The sequence below is a fragment of the Phodopus roborovskii genome, unplaced genomic scaffold (assembly GCF_943737965.1).
Source record: "Phodopus roborovskii unplaced genomic scaffold, PHOROB, whole genome shotgun sequence".
Lineage (NCBI taxonomy): Eukaryota > Metazoa > Chordata > Mammalia > Rodentia > Cricetidae > Phodopus > Phodopus roborovskii.
This window is the reverse complement of record NW_026126460.1, coordinates 15,207,473-15,226,009: the sequence shown is the minus strand read 5'-3', so window position 1 is coordinate 15,226,009 and position 18,537 is coordinate 15,207,473. Positions and strand designations below refer to the sequence as shown.

Below are 18,537 nucleotides of genomic sequence, written 5' to 3'. Positions count from 1 at the left end.
CTTTTTTTAAAATACCATAGTGCATCACCATGAACCTTATTGTCCCTCTGTCAAAAGTTACATTATAGTGTCCTGATCATTTCCTAGTTGTAGTTAGCTTTCTTTCTGAAATCAGCTCTCTAACCATCCTATAGTTTCCTTCACTCTGCCTCTTCTCTAACACACAGGTACACACATACACACACACACACACACACACACACACACACACACATACATACACACCACACACACACACACACACACACACACACACACTGAATAAAACTCTGGTCAACTTTCAGGACTTGATTGTAAATCATTTGTTAGAGAAATCTTCCACCTCCCATATCCTAGTGAGTTCCACTCATCAAGGATATTCACATCAGCCTCTGCCTCTTTCCAAGAATTCTAGTATAGCAATTATTTAAATATTTTTTCTTTCTGTCTAGGTTTCTAAATAATTCATAAGAAGAATAGTCATGTCTATTCCAGACAATTTTAGCATCTACCCAATGTCCTATCTTATAGTGGCTGCTCAGCAAGTATTTATGAAATGAATACATATATAAACAGTATAACTAAATAATTATTTCTCTGATATAAACCATGTTTTTTAATCAGAGAAAAAATGTATAACAATTTTTAAAAACTATTTAATATTTAACTTATGTTCTTCATAGTGTTTGGTTGACTTTGTTGTACAAAGATCATCTTTTTCATGAAATTATTTTGTCAGTCAGAAATGACATGGTACTTGTAAAATTATGGGAAGTATAATAAGGATACATACACACATGTATAAAGACTTAATAAATGGGTAAGTGGTGCAATTTATGACCTATGTTGATTTTGACTTCATGCCCTTCCATAATCCTTCTCAGAATTTATTTGGGATTTATTAGATTTGTGGACATGGTACTGATTGCATAGTACAATAGTGGTGTCAATGATGGAGAGGCTGGAAACCCAGGAACTAATAAGTCTTCCATGAAGCTGCATGCCATAGCAGTTCCAATCTGATGATGAAAGCCAAGATGACTCCTCAAGGGAGAATGGTTGACAGTCAGTGTTGGAAGATCAATGAAGCTGGATTCTGATTCAGCCAACCATGACAACAGCAATATTGGCAGCAAGATAGATGCATTTACAGGCAAAGAAGAATAATAAGCGAGCAAAATCAGGAATGGATTTCCTTCATGGCCTTTTATATCTGGATCTACATGAGAATCTGTTACCCCCTGTGGGAGAGAGCTACTCATTTTCACTTGATTCTTTCAGGAAATATGGTCACGACCTCCCTAAAACTGTATAATTTAGTAAATCAAAGATACACCCAAGTTGATAACCCAAATTATTCAGGAAACCTGACAAAGCTAGTGTTAAGATTCTAGAGTCATTAGAAAGGAAAATGTCAAGGAAGAAATTCCTTAGGTGATATTTGCAGGTGGGCATGCCTGTTGGGTTCTCTTGATTGTTAATAAATATAGGAGACCATAATTCACTGTAGGGATTACTTTTCAATGGGTAATCTGTTCTTGGCTACATCACCCCTCCACATACACACGTGTGTGTGTGCTACTTAAGCCCAAGCATCTTTTGGTAGAGCAGTCACTATATCCTCATGGTTCTGCTGTATCTTTATTTGTTTGGCTTTGCATTTATTGGTCAGAGGCAATGCCATGTGGAATACCAAGCTGACTTACCTTCAAATTCTTGACTTGAATTTCCTCAGTGACAGACTATGATCTGGGTTCATAAATTAAAATAAACCTTTTCTTCTGCTAAGTAAATTTTGGTCAGTGTTTTATAACTGCAAGAGAAATGAATGTAGAATATACTTTTCATTAACATACCAAATATACTATCTTACTTTTAACAAATAAGGTTTTTAAATTGTATGGAGTTTCATCCCATGATGCAATGCCTTTTTTACTTCTCTGAACAACCACATATGCTCTTCTTACTCATTTTTAATAGGTCACAAATTTCTCCAAAGTTAAATGCACCCTCCATTTGATCATTTCCTCATCCCTACACTTAAAACATAACATGCAAAGTTAATGCATCCACAGTTGTAAATATATATCTATGTGTATAACATTATATAGAATTATATTAAATGAAAATGAGTTCTGCACACATTTTTAAGATGGGCTCAAATCCCCTAGAGAACAATGCTGATATCTTCATTGCCTACCTATCTACAAAAAAGTGTCTTGTTTGTCATACTTACTTTCACAAAGTGTGACGTAAAAAATGAATGACTGAATAGTGTGAAGGGAATAAAGGTGGCAAAACGGGTTTACATTGTCAACAAAGCATGGTTTAATTTTGAAAAATATAGGAACCATTCATTATAGAATCATGGGAGTATTCCTTACAGACAGAGGAAGAAGTTAATCTAAGTATATTTTTACTTAGAAAGTGCTTTTCATTTTTTATTCAATTTTCAAATATAGAGGCAAGAAAGAAATAAAAGCAAATGGTTTGTAGCATAAGGAATAAACAGTTGAGATGCAGCAGAATTGAGGAAGTATTAGGGCATTGATGTAGAGAGGATGGTTAATCTCTTGCAAGTTTTAAACAATATATTATTTTTAAAATGACAAAGCCTAATGATTGGAAAATATTATTTGAAAAAAATTGTAATAGGAGCATGAGAACATACAATTCTTATTATTGACAAAGGCCTGAATATCACAAAAAGATAAAGTATAGGCTGAGCCTCCTACCCAATGCTTCCGGTTTGCTGTTTACATCAAAGGAATAGCTCACAACGGGGAAAAGAAATTAAAAGTATGCTCAAGGATAAAGTTACACATTGACTGTGAACTTCTTAAAATCCTGGGTTATTGATTATAACTTATATATCCACATATTTATATAAGGGAAGACTTTAACAGGGGATTATTTTTCATGAGGTAAGGTGGAAATGAATCAAGATATCCAGGAATGTGTTGGAATTTCCCCAGAAGGGAAGAGGGCGTATTCACCTTTATGTTTTTGGGTTGTCTGCGGTGACAGGAGTCAGATGCATAATGGCAGAAGGTGATTTTGCATGATTAATGATATGACAGTGCCATTATAATGAAATAAAAGACATTAATGTTTACACTCATCAGCCATTTTGGTTCCAATCATTTTGGGGTGGAACTCCACTCACCCTGTAGCAGCTTGCAATTTGCCTGTTGTTTTTTCTATGCTTACTTTGCCTATCTCAGAATTAGTGAAGTTACAGTAAAGATCAAATGACACCTTCATTAATCATTGTATGAAGGACTCCAAACGACCATAATTTCAAACTGAACAGGCAGGCTGTTGATGGACCATGTCAGGCAACTTCCATCATAATGCAAAATACTTATGAAGAGGGAGTACATTTCAGTTTTAAAAGTTTTAGTCCCAGATTTGTTGGTCCCATGATTTACACCAATTTGACTAAGTGGAGAAAGAGACTAGGCAGTCCTCATTGGAGGAATGTCTCCAATGACTGAAAAACTTTCCAGCAGGTATCACCTCTAAAGGTTATGTCAGCCTTTAATACAAACATCCTAATCTGAATTTGTAGAGTACTCAGTAGCAATGTTTTAACAGACTACAAAATACCAAACTTTAGCAGCTGTCCTGACAGCAATGGAATGGTAGAGAAACAATTAGTTGTCAAAGACATGTGATGGCAGCTTTCTTGAATGTACATAACTTCAGGAAACTTCCACATAGGAAGTGTATGCTATGTATCCTACATAGTATATATTCTCCTTGTGCAATCACGTATCAGGCTGAGGTTACCAGGGAGTGGAAATATCAGTAAGGCATTTTTAGCATAACTCTATTAGAAAGGACTAAATGACCAGTATGTTGCTTTAAAGCTCCTTATTAGATGGAGCAAACACTAAGTTAAGCTTCACAAATGGAATGGTGTAGTTAAGCCTTTTGGAATCAAAAACATAGTTGTCTTTCCAAAGGATGTAGTTGCCTAAAAGCTTGGCTTAACCTTTTATTTGCAGAATTTAATTGCATCACATTAAATCAAGAGAAGGAGCTTCATTTTCATTTTCAAGGTTTTAGTTAGAGAGCCATTCTGGTGATAAAATGTACAGTAAAATCCCACCTAAGAAATCCTACTTGAATGCCCTCCCTATTGGTTGAAGGACTTCCTGTACTTACAGAGACTTGCAAGTTGTGTCTTTAGGCAGTCCTTCATACTCATTCTGTATTTGTGAGACAGAAGAGGCAAAAGTGACTGCTTTATTTTTCTCCATCGTGTAAGCTGTTGAAAAAGTGTCATCAGTTGTTGGGGTAGTTATCCAACATTTTCCTCCCCTTGGAAAGTAGAAGGCACAAGTTCCCAAGAATGTCATGCCTATAGAAAGTAATGTTGTAGCAGGAGAGAAGCTGAGTTCTCCAAAAAACACTGTGCTTGGAAGAGAAGAGTGAGCAGCAAGTATTCAGTGGGTGAGGGGCATGGTGTGAGTGGGGAACAAAGAGGAAGCAATGGATACAGGAATATGTTAATAACCAAAGTATTAGCTAAATGGCTCCATAGTGTTTTCCAAATAGCTTAGATCTTTTTATCTTTTGAGTATGATAGCTTTACCTTGTCAACCTTTGACTTCTCCATTCAAGATTTATAAGACACCTTTTGCCATAGTGTCTTATATTTTTATGTACAATTTGTCTTTTTAATTGAGAGAATCTCTGCATGCTAGTAAAGCAGTTGGCTGATTGCATTTGCTGATGAGGGTACTAAGATGACAAAAGGTTAACTAGCTTGCACAGGGTCATCCATCAATAGCTGGCAGAATTTAAAATATGGATATTCTGAAGACTCTTACTAGATATCTCATAAAAAGTTCAGCCTTGCATGTAGTTACATTCAAATTTTTTCTCTCTGTATCCTTGTTGAAGAATCCTGCTTATATTAAAGGCTTATGAATATAGAAGTCTTAAGTGATTGTAATATGCTCCCAAATATAAATATTTCCCATAGTTTACTAATATTTAATTCTTTGACCTTGAATGTCTACTACTCTACAGAATGTGCATATGAAGAAAAATGTACATACTGTGCAAGGTTAAATGATGTGAATAGGGATGATCCATCTCAGTGGCCAGTAAGAAACTTAGCCCAAGACCCAACAGTTCTCAAACTACATTAAGAGCATTGTGTTCAGATAAAGACATGAGACGTAAGGGTTGAATGACTCACCAGAATGTGTCTATAATAAGTAACTGGGACACTATATTTCCAGAAGTCTTGCCTCAAAATAACAGTTGAAAGAGAGGGTGTGTTGGTCCGGATAGAGGTTTGCACATATTTGAAAGACTCTCATAGGAAAGGGAGTGGCATGCTTTCACATTGTTCCAGAAGTTTATAATTAGACAGAAGCTTAAAGGAGGCAGAATTTGGCATTAAATAAGGATTTTCCTAACAATTAGGGCATTCTAATAATATAATGGATTGCCTTGTGAGTTCAGGAAAATGGACAGGAACTTGTAACTGAACACCTAGTATTTTCTAGGCATTGAGCCAATGGTGTTATAAAATACCTGAAAGAAAATTGAAGTGTATAACATACTGTAGGCAATCACCTGGCATTGGTTATTTTCCTAAGTGTTTCATATATGTGTATGTATGAATATACATGTACGTAACAATCCAGTAATAAGTAATGCCATCATTTATGTCAAAGTTTTACAGAGGAAGACTGAGTTTTCATAGAGTCCTAGAAGGACAGGACAGCCTAGCTAAGAATTGAGTGGACCTCTCTGTATGCTATGTTCTCTCAGTTGTTGCCACAAAAATTTGTTCTCTAATTCTAAAAATACAGCTGAGGGGAATAAAGGCAGGAAGTGGCATGGTTTCATACATTTTGAAGAAAAATTTTCAGAAGATTCTAGATCCTTTTGTTCAGTCTGACTCTTGGTTTTCTAGGACAGCAATATTCTTATACAGCACATGGTCTACATTCTATGACTGCTAAAAAGACAGGATTTCCTATGTTCCAGAGTTGAGTAAAGTAGGAAGTTTGTTGGGAGAAATCACTTTCAGATTCTTCATTTTACCCAAAATGTGCACCCAGGTATTACTTTATGGTTTTATCAATTTTTGGCTTTTCTTACTTAGGTTGTTTTCAACAAGGAATTGGAGTGTTAATAAGATGTAGTACAGAAAATTCTGGCATGGCTCCTGCACATGTTCCTTATTTTGCTCTACATAAAGCTTCATTGCTTTACATCTAAAAGCTTGGCACTTACTACAGTGGCTGTGAAAAATGTTAGGATACTTTGGTGCTTTGACTGTGACGTGGTAAAGCTTATTAACTGTTGTCTCAGATTTAGGTTTTATCTTGACTTAGGGGAGTTAACATTTAAATGATCTCCCTTTAATAACAGTTGTGCTTATTAGCTGATGTCAGGGGATGCACCTTGATTTACCCTCTGAGTTCTTGACTTATTCTGCATGGAAATCCCCTGTAAATCCTGCCTGTGCTGTACCTTAGTCTTTGTTTCCTGAAACTTATATAGTCATAGCTCACTTAGGTCACAGTGCTTATCTCAAATCAGCTTTGGAAAAACAAACAAACAAAAATCCCTAGATTTTATACCCACTACACAATGGAGTAATCTGAAATGGACTTCTTTAATATTATTCTGTGAATGGAAAAATAAGGTGGTGGCGTATACCTGCAGATGATATTAAACCAACATCAGAATTGTCATGTCTTCATGCAAAAATTCACATTAATTTTTACTACATAAATATTTTTAACATAAATGATTATATTTTAAAATGAAACTCACTTTTGCCATAACAGAACGATACTCACGTATTTTCATCAGTAAATATAAAATAATAAAACATGAATGTAATGAAAAGTGTGAAAGCCTGAGTCTCAGATCCTGAGAATTTCATAGCTCCTGTCTCTTAAAAAAAAAAATGGCTTTCTAGTGATTTAATTAGAAAGGAATTATCCACTGAAAATATTGCTATGGATGAATATCATGGAAAAGCAGGCCTTTTGATACATAGTAGCCATTAGCAAAAGGTGTCACATAATGGCACATTGTGCACACAAAGGAAACAAGGTCCTCCAATGGATAAGCTTGTGGCAGAGGGCATGCCTCCAAAACTTCCAGCAGCTACAGAAGGAGTATTTAAGGAAGAGTGACAAGCTTGGAGTAACTGATTTGAAGGAGCTAGGAGGAGAAAGAGTTTGGCCAATTAGTAAGGGTTTAGAGGGTTTCATAGGCAGTGATAACTTCACTAACCTGTACATTCTCTATCTCATTTTCAGTTCAAATCTGTTCAGAAAGAAAAAAAATAATGTCATATTGTTTCTTAATGTTAGTGTTCTGTTGGTCAACTTTGCCGAACTCTGGAACTTATGGAGAGCTAGATTTTTCTAGTGTAGATTGCTTTATTTTTTTTTTAATTATGCAAGTTTTATCATTTCTTTTAGGTAGTCTCATAAAATTACCATCAAGAAGCTTAGAAACCTTTGATACAAAAATAGAAGAAATATTCTCTTAAGTTAAAATAATTATCTTTTCGATGTTTAAAAGTACCTCAAATTAAAAGAGTTTAGTCTCTTGAACCAGAAACCTAATACATATCAATGAAACCATGTCTAATCTTATTCTTTCTTATAATTTTTATTGAATTAAATTTATCTTAAGCTGGTATTTATCCTTAAAATGTAAATATATATATATTAATAGAATGTGATGAGATTTGCTTTCATACATCAGGTATTATATAATATTCAAATATTTAAAGATAATTATGTGGTATAATTTCATATCTTTATGTCTAAAACTTTATAGGTTTTAAATACATTGCATATTAGCCTTACTGTGTGCCCTTAACAGAACTTAATTTTCTTCATGTAATAATTCTATTTTTATTAAATACCACAACACACATATTAAAATATTCCTTTATTATTTTTTTTTAATTTCATTTTATCCATTCTATATCTGGCCCTTAGTGCCGTTGATACAAGACCATTCATTAACATTCTGTAGATAACTTTCACATGTACAAAGTGCTGATTTTTTTTAATAGACTAGCCAATCAGGCACTTGTCCCTTGGCCCTGTAACCAAATCTAGATAAACAAATAGTGATTAAAAAAGTACTCACCTACACCTCTCATATGCAGCATTAAAATGTCAGCAGATTCTGGAATAAGATGATTAGCAATGCAAATGCTTCTCCCTTACCTGTGGTTTACAGTAAGCAGAATAAACAAACCTCAGATCCCTTGAGAATAAAGGCCCTCCAAAACTGCTCTAATGACTCTTAAGAACTAAAGACTTAGTTATCTAAATGCTTAAAAGATTCTTTGCATTTACCCAAGGCTTATGTTTCTCTGTTAAAATCTTTCTTTACACTTGTTTAAGCTGGATGAGTTTTTCTCTCTTTATATTTTGGCCTTCATCACCCCTGGTATTTACCTCTCATACTGCATTGCAATCATGCTTTTGGTTGACTATTCCCTTGAGCACAAGATAGGATATATTAGTGTACATATGTAGTTTGTGAGTGAAGTAGATTTAGTGAATCTGTGCAAAAGAGAGAGAGAGAGAGAGAGAGAGAGAGAGAGAAATGAGCCCACCCTCTGAATATATATTTGAAGACACTTGAGGGACATAAGTTAACTGTGTGAATAATTAAGGCTAAAAAAAGACCATTAACTTAAAGAGAAAGGGAAATTAGTATATTGTTTCTACATCAAAAGTGTAGTAAGGGAGGATAATGTGGCTTAAGGTATAACAGCAACATGTCAGGCTCAGTACTAGGAAGAGAAAAGGTTTCAGGAGTTTGTCCTCCATTGTTTCTTCATTATACCATTCTTCTATGTTTGGATGCCAGTGACTGTAATGGAGTCTATTGAAGTAACATACTGTTTAGTGAGGACAGCAACACTGTCAAGGAGACTACTGCAAACAACAGCCTCAGATGAGACTACTCAGCATTCATCTACATTTACACACACACACACACACACACACACACACACACTCCAAACCAAACTTACAAAAAAAAAAAAAAAAAACAAAACAAAAACAAAACAGCATCTTCAAGTCAGTGAAACCATTGATGCACAATTTTTTTCTAGCAGTTCACTTTAATGTGTAAATAGCGATCCATTTTCAATCAAACTTCTGTTTTAAAGCTGTCCTGTGTCTCTCTTATCACCTATATAAACAGAATTTTCTGGAGATGGGAATCTTTAAAACAGAACTGGCAAAGTGTAGATATGCTATAAATATAGCTACCCTTTCTAACAGTCTCCAGCCTTGTGGCTATGGCAAGAAACACACACAGAGAGAGAGAGAGAGAGAGAGAGAGAGAGAGAGAGAGAGAGAGAGAGAGAGAGAGGAGGTTGGGGGGTCTTAAAGTCTAATTACTGTGTCCCCCTCCCCCCAAAAAGAAAGAAAGAAACTATATAGAGTTGTCTTCTGAAATAGTAGAATTCTAAATTAGTTTTGCCCTAGAGCTAAAAGTAATGTTTCCAGATAAGGTGGAGTTTATAAGAAAGCAAGAACAACATATTTTTATGTCCCTGGAGAAATCTTCCTTCCAATCTATGCCTGTTACATGCAGATTGGAAACAGGCTATTATTTGAGTCTTGCTACTAAGGACAGCAAAGTAAATTTGTGCCAAGATATTTATGACATTTATCAGCTCAAATGGGACATTCATCCCTATGCACTATAGCTATGTTAAATGGAAAACCATCTTTTAATGTTTAAGATAATGTATAGGTGAATTTCCGGATTTTTTATTATTATTATTATTATTATTATTATTATTATTATTATTGAAAATAGATTCTTCTCTCATGCCATACCTCCTTACCAGAGTTCCCCTCCTTCTCCCCTCCCTCATCCCTCTCCCCACCTTCCCTCTTCCTCAGCTCTACTACTCCTTTGTTTCCTCTTCAGAAAAGAGCAGACCTCCAAGAGACAGCCGTTAACCAGCACAAAACAGTATACAGTCAGACAAGACTAAGGCCCTTATAACAAGGCTGGGAAGGCAATAGGAGAAAGAGTCCCAAGAGCAGACAAAAGTGTCAGGGATATACCTTCTCTCACTGTTAGGAGTCCCACAAAGGCACCACACTAATAGACATAACATTTATGCAGAGGACCTGGTACAGACCTATGTAGACACCATGATTGCTGCTTCAGTCTCTGTGAGACCATGTGATCCCTGCTTAGGTGACTTGGTGGGGCCATGTTCTCCTGGTGTTCTCCATCCTTTCTGACTCCTACAGTTTTTCTTTCCTCTCTTCTGAGTGGTTCCTGGTCTCTGAGGAGAGGGACCCAATTGAGACTTCTAGTGTAGACTCTGTCTGCCTGTCTGTCTGTAGGTCTCTGCATCTGCCCCCTCTTACACAGGAAGAAGCTAGCCCCTTTGGTAATGACTAGACAAGTCATTGATCTATGAGTATAGCAGACTATTATTTTAAATAATTTCATTGATTGTTTTTGCTTTTCTTAATTTGTCATTTGTTGTGTGCACCTGTGCATGTAGAGGCCAGGGGATAGTTCCTGATGTCTTTCCTCAGATGCTACCACTTTTTTTTTTCAAGAACTCAAAAGTAGGCTAGGAGGGCTGTCCATTGTGCCCCAACACTTGTTTTCTCTGCCTCTCCAGCAATGGGATTGTAAGTACACACAACTACATCTGCCTTTTTCAATATAGGTGTAGGTCCTCCAACTTGTAGGGTATGCACTTTCAGAACTGAGCTATTCCTCAGCTATAACTTTAAAGTTTATTATTATATGTTGTCTTATTAATAAATGACAAATTTCTATTCACTATTTTAAATTACGAAATGTTTTCTGTAGGTGAAGAGAAACTACATAGTTAAGAGTTGACTTGAACAATACAATTGTAATATGAAGTGTTCAAAGGTTTAAGTTTGCATAGATGGGTTCATGATCAGTGCAGTTTTAGGGATCTGTTTTATAATCTGTCCCTAGATATTGTTAGTTCTTCACCATTGCTGGGTGAGGCAAGGAGTAGTCATTTCTCATGCACTCAAATCATTTGTAAGATATGCAAATTACAGAGAAAGTTATTCGATTGAAGGCAAGATTTGCTTTTTTAATTACTCACATTGTGGATATTCTTTTGAATAACCTTTAAATGTATTTTCTCTTCACATCAGAGGTAAGTATCATATTATATCCCAAAGATACTGGAAAAGAAAATAAAACCATTTTTATATCAACCCCAGGGGCTAGATATGTCACTAAAAACCAGCCATTCATTTCAAAATTCCTATAAAACAACTTGCTGCTGTCAAAGTGAAGTTTTATTTTCTTCAAAATAATCACAGATGCATGGACAGCCTGAAGTGTAGGCTGTATTTCCTGCTGGAGCCCCTTAAAGAACTAAGGGCCATGAGGCAGAAGTGTTCTGTGGAAGCCCACTGCCACCCCATCAAATTGTCTATACCAAGAATCTTCTCATGGACTGGAAGTTGTAAGGAAAATTTACCTGAAACTTTGTGTGCTTCAAATTTACACAGCTTTAGGGTGGTAAGCATCCTCTGCAGGACATAGAATATAAACGAGTTAAGTAGTTTAAAATGGACGCATGGAGAGAGGAGCCCTGGTTTCAAGGTCTATGCCTGCCGGAGCTAAGCCTGGAGGTACTGGTGCCAGCTCTTCCTGTGCTCTAGCCTGTGTGTGACTCTCCTGGCCATCATAATGTCTCTCCAATGTCTGTTGCTAGAAAGTGTTTAAATATGTTCACAATTCTACTAAACAAATCAGCACGTCCCTCACTCCATCTCCATTTCCAGCAAAAATCTATCTCTTAGTTCTTCCCATTTACTGTGAGCAGCCTCTGGAGTGTGCTGTACATTGTCTTCAGCTCATAAACACTTACTGCCCCTGACAGCATTAATTCTATTAACCCTGAGAAGATGAATTCAAAACTTGCTAGTGAAATTTTGTGATGCACCTATGGACATTTTCCAATCATTGTTTACTGGGACACTTGGCTTGGCTGATCTTCCTTCTCTGATTTGTATTTTTGGTCCACTGTTCTGATCTCTCCCTTCTTAAATACTTTCCTTAGCAACCATTTTTCTTTTTGCGAATCACCATTTAAATCGTGCCAGTGCATTTTATTACACATTTGTTTGCTAGTATTATGGAGCATATACTCTCTGGGTAATTCAAACCTGTATAAACTATTTTGTTGAATAGCTGAGTACCTTTACAATTTGGGTAGCCACTTTCCTTCATCACTCTATTCATCAGTAATCAGCTAGGGATCCAAGTCTTTATTCAAATTAGCTCCATTGTTAACCAAGTATTATTTTCCAGAAATGGTTTTCTTCCCTAAATCCTGTATCCATTTCTTTTTGCCCTAGTGTCTGTCTCATCCAATATGTTCTCTATAGGGAGAAAAGGAGTAAATATTGTGATACCTGAGACAGAGGTATAGAGAATAAAGACTCATTTTGACTATTAGTTGAAATGTGTGTTCACTTGGCCCTGATGCTTTGGACCTGCAGTAAAACTGTAGTGAAGGCTTGTTCATCTTTAATGACTGACAAAGAAATGGGATCAGGAAGGGTTACCTTATTCTTATAATAGGCATGCCCACAATGACACCACTTCTTTATATCAGTCTGTAACTTCTAAAGATTGCATAACAGCAAAATGGGAAGGAACTAAGCCTTCAACATCTGGTCATTTGAGGGGCATTCCACAATCAAATATAGCAAGTATATACACTATTCATGGGAAGAGAAAGTCAGATCAATGTGAAAGGGAGTTAGGGGAGTTAGGCAAAGGAATCGGGTTCTGGTATTTAAGATCCCAACTGAATGGACTCTTAGGGTGTGTTCCTTGTCTGTATCTCTAATCATCCAAATTTCTTTATCCTATGTTACTTTATTATTGTTATTATTATTATTATTATTATTATTATTATTATTATTATTATTATTTTGGTTTATTTTTCACACCAGAAACTTATTTTGTAAGATGCTAAATGTAGATCCTACAACTTAACAATACAATGTGAAGTGGTCAGTGACTAGAGGGACTTACTCATTCTTCTAAACTGAACCTCAGGAAATCTGAGATCTGCCAGACACCACTTTCACTACTTGGCTTTGAAGAACAAAATGATCCTTTGAACTTGGTTTCCACCCCTGAGATGAGACATATGTGCTCAGTATTAACTGACATATGAGATATGTTACTTCATATCCTCTCCAAATTCTTTTAGGGTATCTTGTAGCTGTGACACATTTTTTTTTTAGTATAAACTTTTAGTTTATGACTTGTCTTGTATGAAAGCTGCCCTGCTTACAGACTACTAAGCCTATTACTCAAGGGTTTCTAAACATTTCCTCCTCCAATTTCTCTTTTGTATCATTCTGTTACTGATGTCATGGAGCCTTAGATTTTAGTACATGCCCAAACCTGAACTCTTTTCTGTAAAGGATCACTCCACTCACTTCCTTTTGGAAATTGATTGTTTTTTTTTCAAATACTGAATTTTTGTTGTTTGATTCTTCTTTTTTTTCCTGCATGTTTGAAATTTGTCAAAATGTTATGATGTGTGGAAATTTATTTGGTCTCATGAGATTATGCCATTTTATCTAAAGTTCACATACTTTGACAAAGCTTATTGAGAAATGCTCTATACTTTGAGAACTTCCCTGATTCCAATTAAAACTAGTGCATTAGTAGTTGAGTCCCAGACTTTATTCTCTTTTCTTTGATTTCTATCACAAAACAATTAATATTCTGTTGGTTTTGTACTTCCTTCATCCTTAATTCCAAATCAACTCTACAACTTGTATGCTTTCTCTGGGGCACCATGCCATCTTTGGGGAATATTTTCAAATCCTAGAATTTTCTGATACTTGCCCATCAGAAATTATCACCTCCATTATGAATTCCTTAGAAATGGATCCCAGGAGAGAGCTTGGCGTCTAGCAAATCTGCCAGGAAGAAGTTTAATAAAATCAGTGTAATAAGTGAGGGAATAGGCACAAGAGTTGTTTTGAAAGCTGCTTGCCTCTGGTGCATAGAAACACAAAACCAAATGTCAATTGTTTTCAGTACCTCAAGAAATACCTCAAATTAGATCTCTGGAAATCCTGCTCATTTCTATTCTCAGACTGATTTCTGAAAGGCAAAATCATGGTGAGTGGGGCAGTTGGGACACAGAATCCATAGGAGAAAGGTGGTCCCTGTTTCCTATGAACATTGCCTCTGGAGTTTACCTAGCACACATACAAGAAATTCACAGGAGCTATTCTTAAGTGGTAGAATTCTATATAAGCTTTTGGTCCTATTTTCCGGTTTGTTTAAATGAAGTGGAAACAGTCAACAGTGCTTCATTTAAGAATTTAAAGTTAACACTTGGACTTTGTGCATAGCCATATTTTCCTTTGGAGAGAGCTTTACTTAACGACTAACAAATTGCATTTTTCAATTAACAATTTGTAACTGGACCGTGATATATAACAGTGTGGTAAATTCCATAGTTTATTTTTGGGGAGATAAGTGTTTTTTGCCTTATCTATTAGGTAATTAGTGCCCCACAATATTTACTAATAACAGATCATTTATCATATAAAAGCAGTCCAGTGATATGATTAGGTGGGTGATTCTCCACTTAATATATGAAAGGATCATAGTATAACCAAGACTCATGCCTTGACTGACATCTCAGTTCATGAGTGATCAAGCCAAGACTCAAAGCAGGTCAAGTAGCTACATGGTATTCACACTTAATTTTTGTTGTGTTACTCTAATACACAGACAGACAGACTCACAGAGACATGCCCCCAACACACACACATGAGATGCACTTGTTTCAAAACAGTGATTTTGCAGTAGATGGTTCTTTGGATTTGGTTAGAGTCATAGTGGGCACTCCTGGTTCTATTCTTACTTCTTTTTCCCACATGCATGGTGAAAAGTAATCATCACATTATTTTCTTCTATTAAAAACAGCCAGTAATAATATCTACCTCATAGGGCTTCCATTAAGTTTAAATGACCAAATATATTTAAGAGCATATAGAGTGGTTGTAAGTACTTGATAAGAAGAATCTATATTGTCACGTTTTTATCCTTATATAAGTTCTTCTGAAGGACATTGTTTCACTGGGGTTTGCCCTGTGAGAGATTCTATTTGGAAATTCTGCCCCTACTTTCTAGAATGAACTATGTAGGAATTTTATGAGGAAATGCCACCTGGGTCCATATTTGCTAAATGAACAAACTAAAGATGAGAAAAAATGCTGACTCCATAGAACCTGTCTCATTGTAGTTTCCCTTTATCTCATAAGTAAACTTATTGTTTTCTAAAGCCTTACAATTTGGGGGAAGCTTTATTCACCAAATATAGCCTAGTGAGTCAGCAATAGACCATGGTATGTAAAGCAGATCACCAATTATATTATATTTTACTTCATTATTATCACGTAGATGTCCGTTTGTTTTCTAATAAGAGCCACAAAGGAAGTAGTTTCAAATGAGAGGGTAGGTGAGAAAGAACTGGCAAGAGTAGAGAGACTTGTAACCATGGTCAGGAGATGTTAGGTGAGAAAAATCTATGGATAAAAATGACCATATTGCTCTGCTTGTATAGGGAAGTACATTTTGAAATTCTGCTCTCAGAAACTGTATGGCTTCCCTAAGCATTGAGTCTTCCTGCTTATGAAGGGAGAAATTCCATGATAAGAAAAATAAATATCCCTAATCTCTTCAATATTTGGTCCTATATGCTTTGGTGAATAAATCTAATGTGCAGGAAGCAGAAAGTAATTCATTTGTAAACTCCTAATCTTTTTATTTGTAAGCAATGAACAGGACCGGCAACTAACACAACACTGTAATATCTGACATATAAATAGGATTTTGATTTGATGTGACTGGTCTTACTGTCCCATGTTACAGTTACATTGACATTTCAAACAAATGTTTTGAATCTTCCCTACCTTTTCACCCCTTTTAAACCTAAGAACTATCAATATATTTTATGAGTTTGTTTTAGTCTATATTTTCCTCTGTGTGTTTTTAAAAAATATTAACTACTGCTTTTGGAATTGTAAACAATATTTGAGCCCCTAGATTTGAAAAATGTTGGTCTCCTTCAGCTAGTCCCATTGTTCTGAACTTTGAACACTATCTCAATTTACAGGAGACATACAAATTATATGGGAGCCAGTGCTGCTAGAAAAGGGTCAAGGTACAAGATTTTATGTTAGTTCGTCCTCCTCCAGGTACAATATTACTGAATAATTAATTATTGGTAACTTTTCTGAACTTAATACAAATCTAGACATAGTTAAGAGGAGAGAATCTCAACTGAGGAATTACCTCCATTAGATTGTCATGTGAGTGTGTATGTTGAATATTATCTTTATTTTGACTGGTGATTGATGTGGAATGCCTAGCTCACTGTGGGTGATCCTACCCTAAGCAGGTGGTCTGGACTGTAGAAGAAAGATATTTGAGATCTCTGACAAACACGCCAGAGATGAAGTGTCCTTCCATGTTCTCTATCTACTTCAGTTTCTTCTTGTAGTTCCCACTTGAATTCCTGCCTTAACTTCAGTTAGTGATGGATTGTGTCAAGAAACTGTAAACCAAAAATAAACCTTCTTTTTTTCCCTTCCAAGTTAGTTTGAGTCTATGCTTTTGCACAGCAACAGAAAGCAAGCATGACTCTTAAGTTAATGGTAAGATAACCTAAGATTATCAAGAGTGGTGATGAATGATTTTGTGATTGAATTTTGTAAAGATATTTGTGTTGACCACTTACATTGGTCTTAACATGACTCTTCACTATCTATTGTATCTTTATGACTTCTCCCCTTTTCATCTCATAGGAAACACATCTACTTTGTATGTTCTGGTGTACTTCATTTTAGATACTAAAATAAACTCTATAAGCATTATGAAATCTTGTTGCATGCTGAGTAGTGTGAGTGGTATGAGTATGTGTGTCTGTGTGTATGTGCCCACAACATAGAATGTGTAATTTGTGGTTCCTCCTCAGTTACTCTCTACCTTAGTTTTTTTAGAATAAACCAGATGTGCAACAAGCATCAGGGATCCTTCTGTACCTCTCCTCAGTGCTGGGATTATGGACACTAAGTACTTGCCAGGCTCTTTAATGTGGCTACTGAGAATCAAACTGAGGTCCTCATGTTTGACTAGAAAGCACTTTACCAAACTGGCTATCATTCTAGTCCTGCCTAGTAGACTTTAACTTAAGTAGTCATACTAGTATGGGAATAACCAGGTCATTATAAGATAGACATGGTATTAATTTAAGGTAGTTTTCAGAAAAGAACTGGTGTATCTGATGCCCATTAGCCAATTTTTAATCACCGAAATAAATCTCCATGTATTATGAAGAGAATAAATAGAGGGAACACAAGACCCAAGATCATTTTTCCTTATTGGAAACCATTATTACTCCTTTATTAGATGAGGTGCTATGAATTGCATTGTATTCAATGGGGCACATGTAAAATCTGGGGCTGGTCCAAACCAACCTCTTCAGGTGTGACCAGTGCATTAGTGTTTTGGTCTTATATGTTTCAAGAATTATGTAATTATAAAGAATGTGTAGTACTGTGCTTTGAGCTCCTGAGTTTGGTAGTCCATGAAGAGAGTTAGTTTACAGGTAGTTTTAGCAAACCTCACAGTGAGATGCTTCTACATCTAGGCCACCTTGAGTTGTCTGTCACTGAAGTTACAGGGAGTTCTCAGGGGCTCTTTACCACTAGATATCTTTGGAGGAATTTTTCAGAAGAAGCTTCTGTCTTGGGAATATTATTAAAATTGCCATGCATCAAAGAGATTTCAAGAAATATAAAGGATTGAATAGTTAATGTAATAGCCATGATTACAAGTAATAGCCTTATGAATAGAATTTTTCTTGTATATTGGATTGCATTTTATTTATGTTGCTTGAAGGTTTTATCATTACAGCAGAGTACATAGGGTATATTTGCAGAGACATAAATAAAGGCATGTGGCTTCTGGATTGACTGACTGTTTTCCAGACTGATGAGGATCTAATGGCTTCATTCATTTGTGTGCAGCGTCCCAAAGTGCTGGCAGCTGCCAAGAGAGCTCAAACATTGGACCAAGACTGGTTGCCTAGCAAGCACACTTTTCTAAAGGCAGCAGACTTTTAATAGAAAAGTTCTAGTAGAAGTTTGATAGGCAGAACTTTTATGAATTTTCTCTAAGCAATCTACTGTCCAAAAAAAAAAAAAAAAGATATTTCAGAGCAATTAAAACATTCACCAGGCATTAGTTTATAAGAGGTACCTCCTCTTTAATATGGATGTAACAAAAACGTCTTAACACCATATTTCAAAACTGGAGTATAGAGACAGTGTAACAAGGATGATAAAAATTAACTAATTTTCCAACCCAAAACTTGGTTAGTTCACTGGGTTTCTTTCTCCAAAGTGTACCATATTTATTGTTATTTCAGAATCCTCAATTTTAATTAAATGTATTCAGGATTTGAAA

The 18,537-nt window shown here is 35.8% G+C and overlaps 1 protein-coding gene across 1 annotated transcript in view; it reads left to right on the top strand.

Annotated features, from left to right (window-relative positions):
* Nucleotides 1-18,537, top strand: part of Erbb4 (erb-b2 receptor tyrosine kinase 4) — a 1,004,487-nt gene that overhangs the window by 368,510 nt on the left and 617,440 nt on the right. The window lies entirely within an intron of this gene.